The sequence below is a fragment of the Platalea leucorodia genome (genome assembly GCF_965183815.1).
Source record: "Platalea leucorodia genome assembly, chromosome: Z".
NCBI lineage: Eukaryota > Metazoa > Chordata > Aves > Pelecaniformes > Threskiornithidae > Platalea > Platalea leucorodia.
The window spans coordinates 74,841,972-74,854,644 of NC_138858.1; positions in this window are offsets into that span (position 1 = coordinate 74,841,972).

The following is a 12,673-nucleotide window of genomic DNA, read 5'->3' on the forward strand; positions in this document are numbered from 1 at the left end:
TCTCCAATTAACTACACAAGTGATTGGAATTGCACACTTATGTTTCGTCATTTTCTCAGCATCCTATTCATAGCTGGCTGTGTTCTTGCTTCAGAAAACATGACAACACTGCCTTACAGCTCCAGCCTGGCTCAGAGGAAACAGAAAATAAGTCATTGGATTTTTTTCCTGACATGTCACAAAATCTAGCCTGACAGTTTAAAAAAAGAAGTCACAGACTAAACTGAAATGCCAATGCAGGAGACAAGACAGAAAATCCATAAGTCTATCAGACTTTGTTATTTATTTATTTTTTTCTGCTCACATCTCCTATTCATTTGCAACAGCCCTGCTTCTATGGCTGTGATATACAGAGTGACGTGTCCCAGGCACTTAAAAAAACCTATCCAATTGCCTCTAGTGCCCAGATGAAAGACAATTATGATTCCACTTTTGCTAGACATCAACCAGAGGAACTTTCAGGGGAGGGCTGGTGTGTGACAGCTCATGAGAAGTACAGGGGAAGCAGACCCATGGCCCACAACAAACAGGGCATCCCAGAGTGTATAGCCAGCAGGCAGCTCCAGGCTACATTCCCTTTTGCTAGAATAAAAGCCTTCCTACTAGAGCTCTAGCAAATTCTAAATATTTCATGTACATCCACTGCAACAAAAAAATTCAGCAGGAGGGCTGCCGCTGAGATGTTTATAGTGTTCTGTGTTTACTAATCTGAACCTTTTGTTTACCTTTTTGATTGGGAAAAACCTGCCTGATATAATGTGCTGTGATAATACCTCTAGTAGAATTAAAGAGGATCCCTTTGAAAGAAATTTGCGTGCAAAAGAAGTAGGACCATGAAGGCAAGCACACAGGGGCCTTATTTGCTGAGCTGGTCTATACAGAAGAAGATTGCTCTTTCAACGTTGGTCATGAAAGGTGTAATTCATAAGTGCATACAAGTGTTTTCCACATAGCCATGTGTGCGTTCTCAATGGAAGAATGGCTTTTATATAGTTAAGTATTTTACCTAGATTTATGCAATCACTACCTAACAAATGAATTTTTGACCTTGCCTGAGGACAAATATTCAGTTTTTGTAGTGAAACATGTTCATAAAAATTCAAGTATTTCTCTGTTCTTTTCTTTCAATCAGTCTGTCTCTTCTTCAGGTCCCTTTCTGGCCTCCTAATCTTTTAAAACTAAAACAGTAAGTGTAGTTCAAGCATAGCACATCCTGCACCAGGTGCCTAAAAAGCGACAACTGCACAGTAATTCTGAAAGAGGCTTAGGCTGGGGGCTGCTGTGGGATCCAATTGATATTATTTAATGTTTCCTGAAGACTAGCAGTAATCTGAGTACTCTACAAAAGAAACATTAGGAATGATAGTTCCTATAGTCTTACACATTGAAGAGTGTATTACTGGAGCAAAGCTGCACATTTTGCCTTTACAGCACCAGTCAAAAGCTTGAAAATTTCCTCTGGGGAGTGACAGAGAGAAACAGTATCACAAGGTATAGGAGGAGTCGAGAAATCTATGAAGAGAGGAAAAACAAGATGTTAAAGGTGCAAGGTTCTTCCATGTTTCTGCTTTGTTTTCTGCAGAGAATGGATAAATGAGTGGAAGGCAACAGGCACAAAACCCCCTGCTGAAGTGCATGTCTGTTTTCTCAAAGCTCTGGAAGCAATAACAGTTTTACAGCATGCAAATTATTTCTTACTTGTTTATTCAAAACTAAATAGAATTGTAGTCCATCATCATTGGCTATGAGCTTGTTGTCCCCAAACATGTGCTTTAACAACTATGCTTTAGTGGGATATGGAGTGAGTTAGCAGTAACAACTTATGTAAAAATAGTACAGTAAAAGAGTGACATTGTGAATTAGCTTTCTTGGCAAAACAGGAATTTACCTGGAAACTTCTCACTCCTAGAAACATGCATCATTCATATGTTTTTCTCCCTGATAATTTAACAACCACTCTTCGGATGTGAATTTCAGTGTTAATATAAGGAAGGCACTTGTCTGAAAGTCCAAATGTTAACCATTTGCCTGTCAAGTACAAACAAAGGATATCAAAAATAGTAAAACAATATACTTATCTATTTTTCTGTGTTGCTTTTATTTGTTGAACTCCATGACTCTGAGCTAGGAACAGACCATTTCTTAAATGAGCTAGTCTTTTGAAAAACATCTTTTTGTTGTTCTTGAAAGCATTCCCACAATCTGAATGACTGTTTCTTGGTTTCCTCTAGAAAGAGTGGAATGGCTAGAGTCCAGTGTCCAGCCAGATTTTTAATCTCCATAGGATTAATACCTGGCTAGGGGAAAATCTTGCTGGCATAGATCGAACTCTTTTTTAGATGGTGACGCCCAGTAGGAGGATGCTGACATGGAAGAGTGATATTCTTTTCTCAGATATCAACCTATTTCCAACCACCACGTGATGCCCTGCTTTCCAGATTTTTTTTTTTTTTTTTTTTTTTTGGTAAAATAAAGTCAAATCCACAGTACAAACTTACTCAGAAGTCAAGGGGCAGAGCATGGCATACCTGGGATTCCAACATGGGTATTTTAGTCAGCTGCTTCTTCTCCTAGATACCTTTTTTCTGCCATAACTGATAGGAAATTTCAGTTATTTAGTCATGTATGTACTTTATTACTCTAACCTGAGATCAGGTTATACAAGTGATCTGCTGCTAAATTAAATACTTCAAAGTTGTTACACCACTGTACTATTTTCAGGGGTTTCTTTAGTGCTACCCATGTTATTTCTTATCTTTAATATCTCTGTACCTTGGCAACTCACCTGTAGAATGGACATAATGCTTTACATGAAAAAAAACTGAAAAGAAATATCAGCTTATAGAGGTGCTATGAATGGTGTAAGTAATTCTGTAGAGAGCATGTCCTTGGTATTGGATATATTTTTAAAAATGGCAACTAGATTCTACATTAATTCTTTATTACATTACAGAGGTTTTGCAGGTCATTTTTGCACTATATTAAATTTATATTGAACCTTCATGTGTTCATCTTTATTAAATTCTACTGTTTCTACTGCAAAGGGCATGAAAATGTTTGTTGTACTTCTTCCAACCTGTAGCCTTAATTCTGTGTTAGTTTTCCTGAACTCATGATCTTTAAACTATTTATAGGTTTTTCACCATATCCTCATTCTGAAGTTTAGCTTTCTTCCCTCTGCCCTCCCCCTCTTTTTTTTTTAAGCAGCAACCACTTCTGTATATTTACAGGATACAGATGGTAGGTCTCCTTGACACTTGAGCCATTTTACCACAGTTTCAGTGAGTCAGGGATTATTGTGCACTATACAAGTGAGAGTTGATATTTGTTTTTTGTATATACATGCTTGTATAACTTTCCTAGCTCTACTTATAGAATATACCAAGATAAATGTGAATGATATATACAAGTGCTTAAATCACCATCTAAATATATAAAGACACATTTCCTTTGAAGTTTCTTATATTCTTTTCATTTAAAAGTCTGAAGTGAAAGCTTAAAAAGGAAGCTGAGTTTCTTTAAGGCATTTCTGAACTTTGCTTCACAAGTAAACAACAATTCTTTAAATTTTATGCCTCTTTTCATTTTCTTTTTCTAGTACTTTTGTAACCAATACTTTTTCAGTTTTCAGTTTTTTCAGATTTCCCACTGTGTGACAGAAATAATCAGTGCTGAACCAGGCTTCAACAGTTAATTGGAAGAAACACTTGTTTTTCCCTTTTTTTCAGAGTGCCCAAAACCCCAAGACTTATTTTATCAGTTTATACAGGTTTGCTGCATGAATGCATCTTCAAAAATACAAATATGCACATTTATTAGACTTTTATTTAGTTCCAAATGAAGACTTTTCTTGATAACTATTCCTTTCAGATACATGCATGCAAATCATAAATAATATTTTTTGTACTTTCTTTATTCCTTTTAGTATTTCCTATAAATTAATTTTGATGCATTGCATTTCTCCCAAATTTATTTTTCCCCAGCATTTAATGCTGTAATCACATGAAGACTTGGCAAAAGTCCAGCTAAGAGAACTACAGATCTAGTCCTCTTGGGAAGAGCCCTTAAAGTTTAATGGCAACATAATTTAACTCTCTTTGAAGGCACAGTTGCAAGTATTTTTTAAAGAATTTAAATTTTGTTATTTGCTTTGCTTTGTTGGTAATGTTTCCTTAGAAGCTGGGAAATAAGAATTCTTAACCTGAAAACTTAGTTGATTTTCATTTGGCAAACATAGTTGAAATTAACATTTTTAGCTTCCTAAGTATTTATGAATTCACTTCTGTTACAGAGTCAGCAAAAGAAATAAACTGATTTTTCTCCATAGGTCCTGTATGTATGTAAGATAGACCTATCCTTTAAAGCAGAAAGCTTGGATTAGTCTTTCCAAATAAAAGTTCAGTACTGAATTGCAAAGAATTGCAGATGCTGTTGCTGTGACTGTCACATGTGGCTCCCTTGAGGTCAGTTGGGAATCTACAGCCAATCTGATCTACCTGCGTGCCTCTCATGAGGGGACCATGACTTCTGTCCGTAAAAGACGCTTTGCTTCTGGTCATCAGCTGCAGCAGTTGATTTTAAGGCAATTTTTGTTCTTTGATTGTTTGGAAGTGCTAAGTGCATTGCTAAGCTCAGTGCTTTAATACTAATATGGTTGAGTGGAGTATTTTCTCTTCCCGGTATTATTGCTCAACTTTTATTCATTTTTGAATGGGAACACAACCAAGCAAAATGTATATTTATAATTAGAAAATCAGTGGTTTGCTTTAGTCGAATTTAAACTATTCTTAGACCTGTGGAAGACAATTGATGACTACCCTTGGTGAGGACCGAATAGCTTCAGTAATACATGTTAATTTGAACAAATCCCAACGGGGCATTTTCTTAAAAAAAGAAAGTGACACATTTAAACAGTTCTTTTTAATAACACTAGATCCAGATTCATCTTAGGATCTGTCAATATCAGTGTTGTAAAGGTAACATGGAGTTTCCCAAAACTTGGAATAGAAGAGCTTCCCATCACAGTGTCACATCTGGAAATGTTAAAGAACTGGCTGCTGGCTTACATTGGAGGTAGGTGAGAGGGAATAAAACTGTAGCTCAGGGCTCTTCTGCCTTCTGCCTCAGGTATGATATACATTATTCTTGTATATGTGAGGTATAGACCCAGCAACATATCCATTTACCCACCCCCCAAATAAGTAAAATTAGATTAATTAGTTATAGCTATTTTCACTTTCTGATTCTTATAGACTAGCATGCTGCTCTTGTTTCCAGAAATGTAGAGCACATTTCTAGTTATTAAAGAGCAGTTAAGAACAGATTGCTTTTAACATTATGTTTTGCAAACTCTTTATTAAGCCAAGCCTGGGCATTATCTGACAGCTTCACTTTAAAGTAACCTCTGTTTTACACTCCAGCTGAAGGTAATATTATTTGATTTTCAGAGCACTTAGCCCTTGTCCACTCAAATCTCAGTGTATTTTTATGTCTTCTTCAACTCTGTGTAATATTGGAGAAGACTGTTATAAGGCTGAAACCACAGATCTGTTTGCATATGGTCTTAGCAGCTGGTTGAATTTCACAGTTTAGACTCTAGTCGCCCTTAAGTTTGAAGCACTGAGCTGGTGATGGATCTTGTGTGTCTATGGGCAGGATTTAGTGATTACGAAGATGTCTGTATTTTAGTACAGATAAACATGGATAGATTGTTTATTTTTCATTCTGGCTCTTCCCAAATGTTCTTTGTCACTGCCCTGATGCTTTTCATATGTTGCCACTCTTGTGGGTTCCTGCAGAGTGATTCCCCTGCCAGCACACGGATATTGGTGCAAACAGAAGTAACTTGTTGGCTTTCCTGTTTGTTAGGATGCTCAGACCATTGAGCTTATGAAAGATCGATAAAGTTCGAGAGTTACTTAAATGAATTTATCCTTTCCATTTCACTCATGTTTTACATAGCACATTTGGTTAATTCTCAAGCTATCTTTTCTACAGCAGCTGTGACATGAGAGGGACACTTCAAAAAGCTGGTTTTCTTTTGTTTGGTCTAGGCTCAGTCTAGCCTATTCACTTTCTTAATGTAAGACTATATGAGGTTTCTGTTATCCTTTGATCAGACCTACTAATATTAGTGATATTGCACTATGCAATCCTTCAACACCGTATGGTTTTAGATTATTTACTGGCTGAAGAAGGAGGGGTATGTGGGAAATTAAATGTCTCTAACTGTTGTTTAGAAATAGACGAAGGCGAAGTCGTAGGCAAAGTCATCCTGCAGTTAACCAAAGACATTAGGAAAATAGCCCACATCCCCGTCCGGGCCTGGAATGGTAATCTATGGTCCTGGCTGCCGGGGGCACCCTGGGTGAAACAGTTGCTGTTATATTTGCTATGTGCGTTTGCCACTTTAATGTTTTTACCCTGTATAATACCATGTTTTGTTCAGCTAATACAACATGTGGTATCTAATACGCAGTTTGTACCTACCACCTCACCTGATGGCATAAAACAAATCTGCTGTTCGCCGGGTAGAACCCACCACAATAACCATTGTTAAGACCTTAAAAAAAAAAATTAAAAAATTGCATATTCCTACCCATGTCGTACTCACCGGTTGTTCTGTACTTGTTATAATGGTGAACTACCTCGCCCAATGGATTTCTCAGGGTTGTCCTATAAAGTTGAACATTGTTAAACTTACAAAGGTTAAGGAAAAAGAGTGTTTACATTGGACAAGGTTCCCGTTTGTTTGTTTGCAATTGAGCACTCTCTTACCACATCCCATGTCACTTTTCTCCTCCACCCCTCTCCTTTTTCTCTGCTTCTGTCTCCACCTCCATTCTGTTCTCTCTCTCTCTCTCTTTCCTTTCCCACCTTTCCTACCACTGTGAAGACTGCAATGTCGAGCCACGGGGTGGTGTCGAGGACTGTTATGGAACCAGAATTGTCTCGACATTGCTGTTCTACCGCCATCTTCTGGTTTCGACATCCAGCCCCCGACGAAACCACCACAGGACGCCCGTGCAGAGACCAGGACACGAAAGGCGGGGCCATGAACTGCCCGCACGCCTGCGCAGAGACCGGGGCGTGAAAAGCAGAAGCGCAAACTGCATGTACGCAGACCCATTCTGCGCATGTGCATGGCCCTATAAAAGGACTGCATGCACCTTTTGAGGTCTCTCTTCGCCCTCTTCGCTCTCTTTCTCTTCTTGTCCTACACCGTGCACCTCCTTGGAAGCTGCTCCTGCGGACACAGAGACTGGACCGACTGGACCTTTGATCGATGGGACAACGCCGGACTCGGAGTGGCGGTAGCTAGTTCCCCTACGTGGCTCTTTTCTCACCCGCCTGAGCACGCTCTTTCTCTTTTTCTCTCTCTCTTTTTTCTTCCCCCCCCCCCCATCTCCCTACCCGGTCCTCACCCCTTCGTTCGCCAAAATAAAGTCAAAAGGTTGTACGGCATTTGACCTCGTTTGCGTCTTAATCTCATCCTTGGGATCGTATCGAAACCTCTCCCGACATTGGATCGGGACACTGGCTTCTTTCTACATTTTCACATATAATTTTGAAGTAGTGAGACAAACTATTCATTCTAAAGATTTCCTATTATGGTTAGTCCCTATCCAAAGGTATAGTATATAGCACAATAGGGCTATAACCTATCTACAACTTAACTGATAAAAAGTGAAGTCAGAAGAAGGACTAGAACCCTGCTTTTCACGTTCCAGACTTTGAACTGTTCAGAGTAATCAGCAAAGAATCATCCCCTTCATATACAAAATTTTGATATGTTGCTTTCAGATAGGGAGATCCTTGAAACTAACATTACAGTGATGAACTTTGACTAGACAAATGCAGACTCAGCTATTGTAAGAAACCTCCTTTGCAAAAGGAAAATATTATGCCTGCTAGCTTTATATATGATCTACTCAGCCATTGGCTTCTAACAGTGGTTTCATGTAAGTGTCAATTATTACAGAATGGTATTCCTGCTTGTAGAGAACCGGTACCAAATGCGGTTTTGTCTCGACATTGCCGCTGTAGCGCCATCCAGCGTAGCGCTTCGAGAAGACCGTCTTCTCCACAGCTTTGAGAAAAAGCAACCTCGTGCGCCTGCGCAGGGACTAAAGGCGCAAAAAGAGCTGAGGCGGGGACAAAAAGGCGCGAAAAGAGCAGAGGCGGGGGCAGCACGGCCGTGGCGAACTGCACGTACACATTTGTGATCTGCGCATGCGTGGGAGCCCCTATATAAGGAGCGCACGTGCCCCTCGGCGGGGGCGGCAGCGGCGCGTGCGAGACCACTCCTTCTGTTCCTGCACCCTCCAGGCTCACACCCCCCCCCCGCTCCGATCCCCGCCGGAACCCGAGGCCACCGAAGACCCTGCAGAAGATCACCGGACTCGAAGTGGTGGTGACAAACTCCTCCTTCTCCTTCTCTTTCTCTCTCTCTCTCTCTCCAATTCTTTTCCTCTCCTCCCTTGCCCTCCCCCCTCCCTCCGTTCTCTTCTCCCCTCTAATAAAAGAAAAAGGTCGTACGGCATTTGACCTCGTTTGCGTCTTAATCTCGTCCTTGGGATCGTATCGAAACCTCTCCCGATATTGGATCGGGACATTTTAATTGGCGTCACGGACAGGATCCCTTGAGACGAGAGTGTCATACAACCTTACGGTGTGCTGAGCGAGTGTGTGTGAACGAGACGTACGAGCAAGTACGAAGCGAGTGCGGAGTTCCGATCCGCGGTTCTGCTCTCCCGCGAGGGAAGCAGCCGGAGACGAACGAAGCGCAAGGACGGAGTGGATGTTGAGAGCTTTGTACTGAAACGCGCGTAGCAGTTTGTGATTTGAGCTCCTGAGGGCGTACAGGGGAGACTTGAATTTTATAGTGTGACCCCCTCAGGAGGATATCCCCTTTGTAGGCTCTGCTCTGTCTTGCAGTAGTTTATGGTCTGGCCTCCTGGGGGAGTATAGGGGAAGTTTGGATTGTACGGTGTGACCCCCTCAGGACGATATCCCCTTTGTAGGCTTGTATTTGTCTTGTAGTAGTGTGTGGATTGGCCTCCTGGGAGCATATAGGGGAAACGTGGTTTTTTTTTTAAGGTTTAACCCTCCCGGGACGAACTCCCCTTTGTAGGATATGGCTGCCCAAAAGGCAGGCGATTTTTGTGAAGAGACAGAGAAATTATATGAGTTTTTAGAAACGTACCGCTCTCGCCCCTCGCCCCCGGGACGAGATTGGGCACGGGACCACTGGTTCCAACTGCAAAGTGTTATGGACCGAATAGCGGTTTTGCATAAAGAAGCTAGGGTGAAGAAGGGAAAAGGGAAGGCTGTTGTTTGTGCTGTGTTAGGAGCGTGTCTGGCAGCGGCGGTGGAGGACAAGAAACGAGCGCCCTGCCAATCGGAGGCTGTGGCCGCTGCGTTGCAAGCAGCGATAGTGCCACTGCGAGAGCAACTACTAGAGACCAAACGGGCGCTAGAGGAGGAGAAGCGCCAAAATATGATTTTGAAGGAGGAGCTGAGGGTTCAGCTCCTGAGGGAGGCAGACACCCTCGCTGAGGCGGAGGTAATGTTGGAGGAGAAAGGGGTACGCCAAATCTACCCCCAAAAAGACCTAAAGCAATTAAGGGAGACGGTGGATAACCCCCCCCATATGTGCCCGCTGGTAAAAACGGAGTATATATATGAGGATGATAGCGACAACCGTCCCCAAGTTGTAACGAAAGAAATCCCTTTTACTGCCACGGAACTGGCTAAACTCCGAAAGGATTTTGCTAGGACGGCAAGGGAGTCCGAAACCGAATATGTGTGGAGGGTATCCCTGTCGGGGGGGGACGGGATCATGCTATCAGAAAAAGAAGCAGAGGGGTATTGGGGCCCCGGCGTCTTCCTCACCACGGGCGATCGCCGGGCCCCATGGTCTCTGACCCAGAGGGCAGCATATTGGGCGGGGGGGCTGAACCCATTAGAAAGGGGGGATCCCCTAGCTATAACTGGTTCGGTTGAGCAACTACTAGAAAACGTACAAAAGGCAGCATGCAAGATGTATGACCGGGAACTTAAACCAAACTTAAGCTCTCCGATGTTGTTACCAGTAGACCCCGAGCGGCTGACACCGCTAATAAGAGGACTCCCCGACTCGTTAAAACCTATTGGGATCCAATTACAGGGGAGAATTCAAAATGTGCCTCACGAAGAGCGAATTGCATCTGCCCTGGAGGGAACAGTAACACCGCAACAGCGACAGCGGGGGAGGAAGGTGTGGACTTGGGGGGAGATAGCTCAGGAACTGATAAACTATGGAAGGAAATACGGGCCAGTAGGCAGAACTTACCACAAGGTGGAAACTAGGGCCGTGCGGGCAGCGGAGCCGGCAAATAAACCGCTGGCTTTTTCGGGGACAAGCCCCGGCCCAACAAAAAGGGAAAAACCCCTGCTCCGACAAGAATTGTGGCAGAAGGGACTGCAAAAGGGTGTGCCCCGAGACCTAATGGATGGGCTCCCCACCAAAAAATTAGAGCTCCTTGTGCGGAGGTGGTCCGGGCAAGGACCCTCTCCCAAACCAAACGCGCCCTCCGTGTCGGCACTGGATAAGAAGGAGGGGTTCAAGGGGGATGAAAGGGTGGCGGAAAACTAAGACCTCCGCCCCCTCAGGGTGAGGGGGGAGGCGGAGGGTGGATGTTTATTAGACAACTCACCTGCAACAATAAAGGGGACCTCCTCATTACTGTCGCAGTAGGGCCGAGGAAGAGGCCCATGACCTTTTTAATTGATACGGGGGCCCAAATCACAGCAATAAAACAAAGCGAGGCAGAACGGTGCGGCGTCTCAACTCCTTCTAAGCGCCTGATAGTATTAAACGCCCTAGGGAAAACCCAATCTGTGCCCATGACCCCGGTAACCTTATGGCTACCAGGAGATGATAGTCCGGTGAACACCATGGCAGCCATAGGACCCTTTCAAATGAATCTCTTGGGCATAGACGTTTTAAAGGGCAGACAGTGGCGCGACACCCAGGGAAATTCGTGGTCTTTCGGCGTCCCGCAGATCAGGCGGCTGGCCGAAGCCCCCGGCGTGGGGGTGCGCCTTTTGCAAGCGGCGCCTGCCCTCCCCCCTTCCAAACTGACAAACGTGAAACCCTACCCGCTACCGATAGGAGCAAGAGATGGAATCGTGCCAGTGCTGGAGGACTTAAAGGGGAGGGGGATTATAGTTCCCACCCACTCCCCCTTTAACTCCCCGGTATGGCCTGTCCGAAAACCAAACGGCAAGTGGAGGTTGACAGTAGATTACCGGAGGCTGAATGCCAACACAGGCCCATTAACAGCTGCCGTACCGAACATTGCCGAGCTTATAGCCGCCATTCAAGAGCAATCACACCCTATTATGGCGACTATTGACGTTAAAGACATGTTCTTTATGGTCCCCCTGCAGCCGCAGGACCAGGACCGCTTTGCTTTTACCTGGGCGGGGCAACAGTACACCTTTACGGGGCTCCCTCAGGGATACAAGCACTCCCCCACCTTAGCCCACCATGCTCTAGCACAGGAGCTGGAAGCAATTCCCATAAGGGCGGGGGTGAAAGTTTACCAATATATAGATGACGTACTCATAGGGGGAAATCAGGTGGAAGAGGTTGGGGAAGTCCAGAAGGACATCATCACCCATCTAGAGAGTATAGGATTGACAATCCCACCTGAGAAAATGCAAACCCCTTCAAGTGAGGTGAAATTTTTAGGAATTTGGTGGAAGGGAGGGATGACATGTATCCCACCAGACACCCTTTCCTCCCTCGACCAAATTAAGATACCAGAATCGAAAAAAGACTTACAGCATGCGTTAGGGCTGCTTGTGTTCTGGAGAAAGCATATCCCTGATTTCTCAATTATCGCGAGACCCCTATATGATTTACTATGGAAAAGGGCGCAATGGGAGTGGACCCCGGTCCACGATGAGGCACTACGGCTGTTGGTGTTCGAGGCAAATGCATACCAAGCCCTGGGGCCTATCCACCCGACAGACCCGGTGCAGATCGAATGGGGGTTTACCGCAACCGGGCTATCGATTCATTTGTGGCAACGGGGGCCGGCAGGGCCCATCCGGCCCATTGGCTTTTATTCTCGGAGTTTCAAGGATGCAGAAAAACGGTACACTACGTGGGAAAAGGGGCTGTTTGTAGTCAGCCTAGCTTTACGAGAAGCAGAGCGCACCATTCGCCAGCAACCAATAGTGCTCAGAGGTCCTTTCAAAGTGATTAAGCCAGTTTTAACTGGGACACCTCCCCCTGACGGGGTGGCACAAAGAGCTTCAGTGCGGAAATGGTACGCGCAAATAGAACATTATTGTGGTATTTTTGAAGTTTCTGAGGGCGCTGCCAAAAATTTAGTTATCCAAGAGGGAGTGGCCCCAGACCGGGAAGATGACGTGCCCCCTTCTGCTGTACAGGTAGCCCCCCCATTTTCAGAACAATTACAGAACGCTTGGTTCACTGATGCCTCTGCTAAACGAGAGGGCAGAACTTGGAAATACCGTGCAGTCGCCCTACGGATAAGGACCGACCAAAAAATAATTACCGAAGGAGAAGGCAGCGCTCAAGTAGGGGAATTAGTGGCCGTATGGAGTGTCTTTCAACATGAAGCCCAATCTGCCTCTCCAATCTATATCTACACTGACT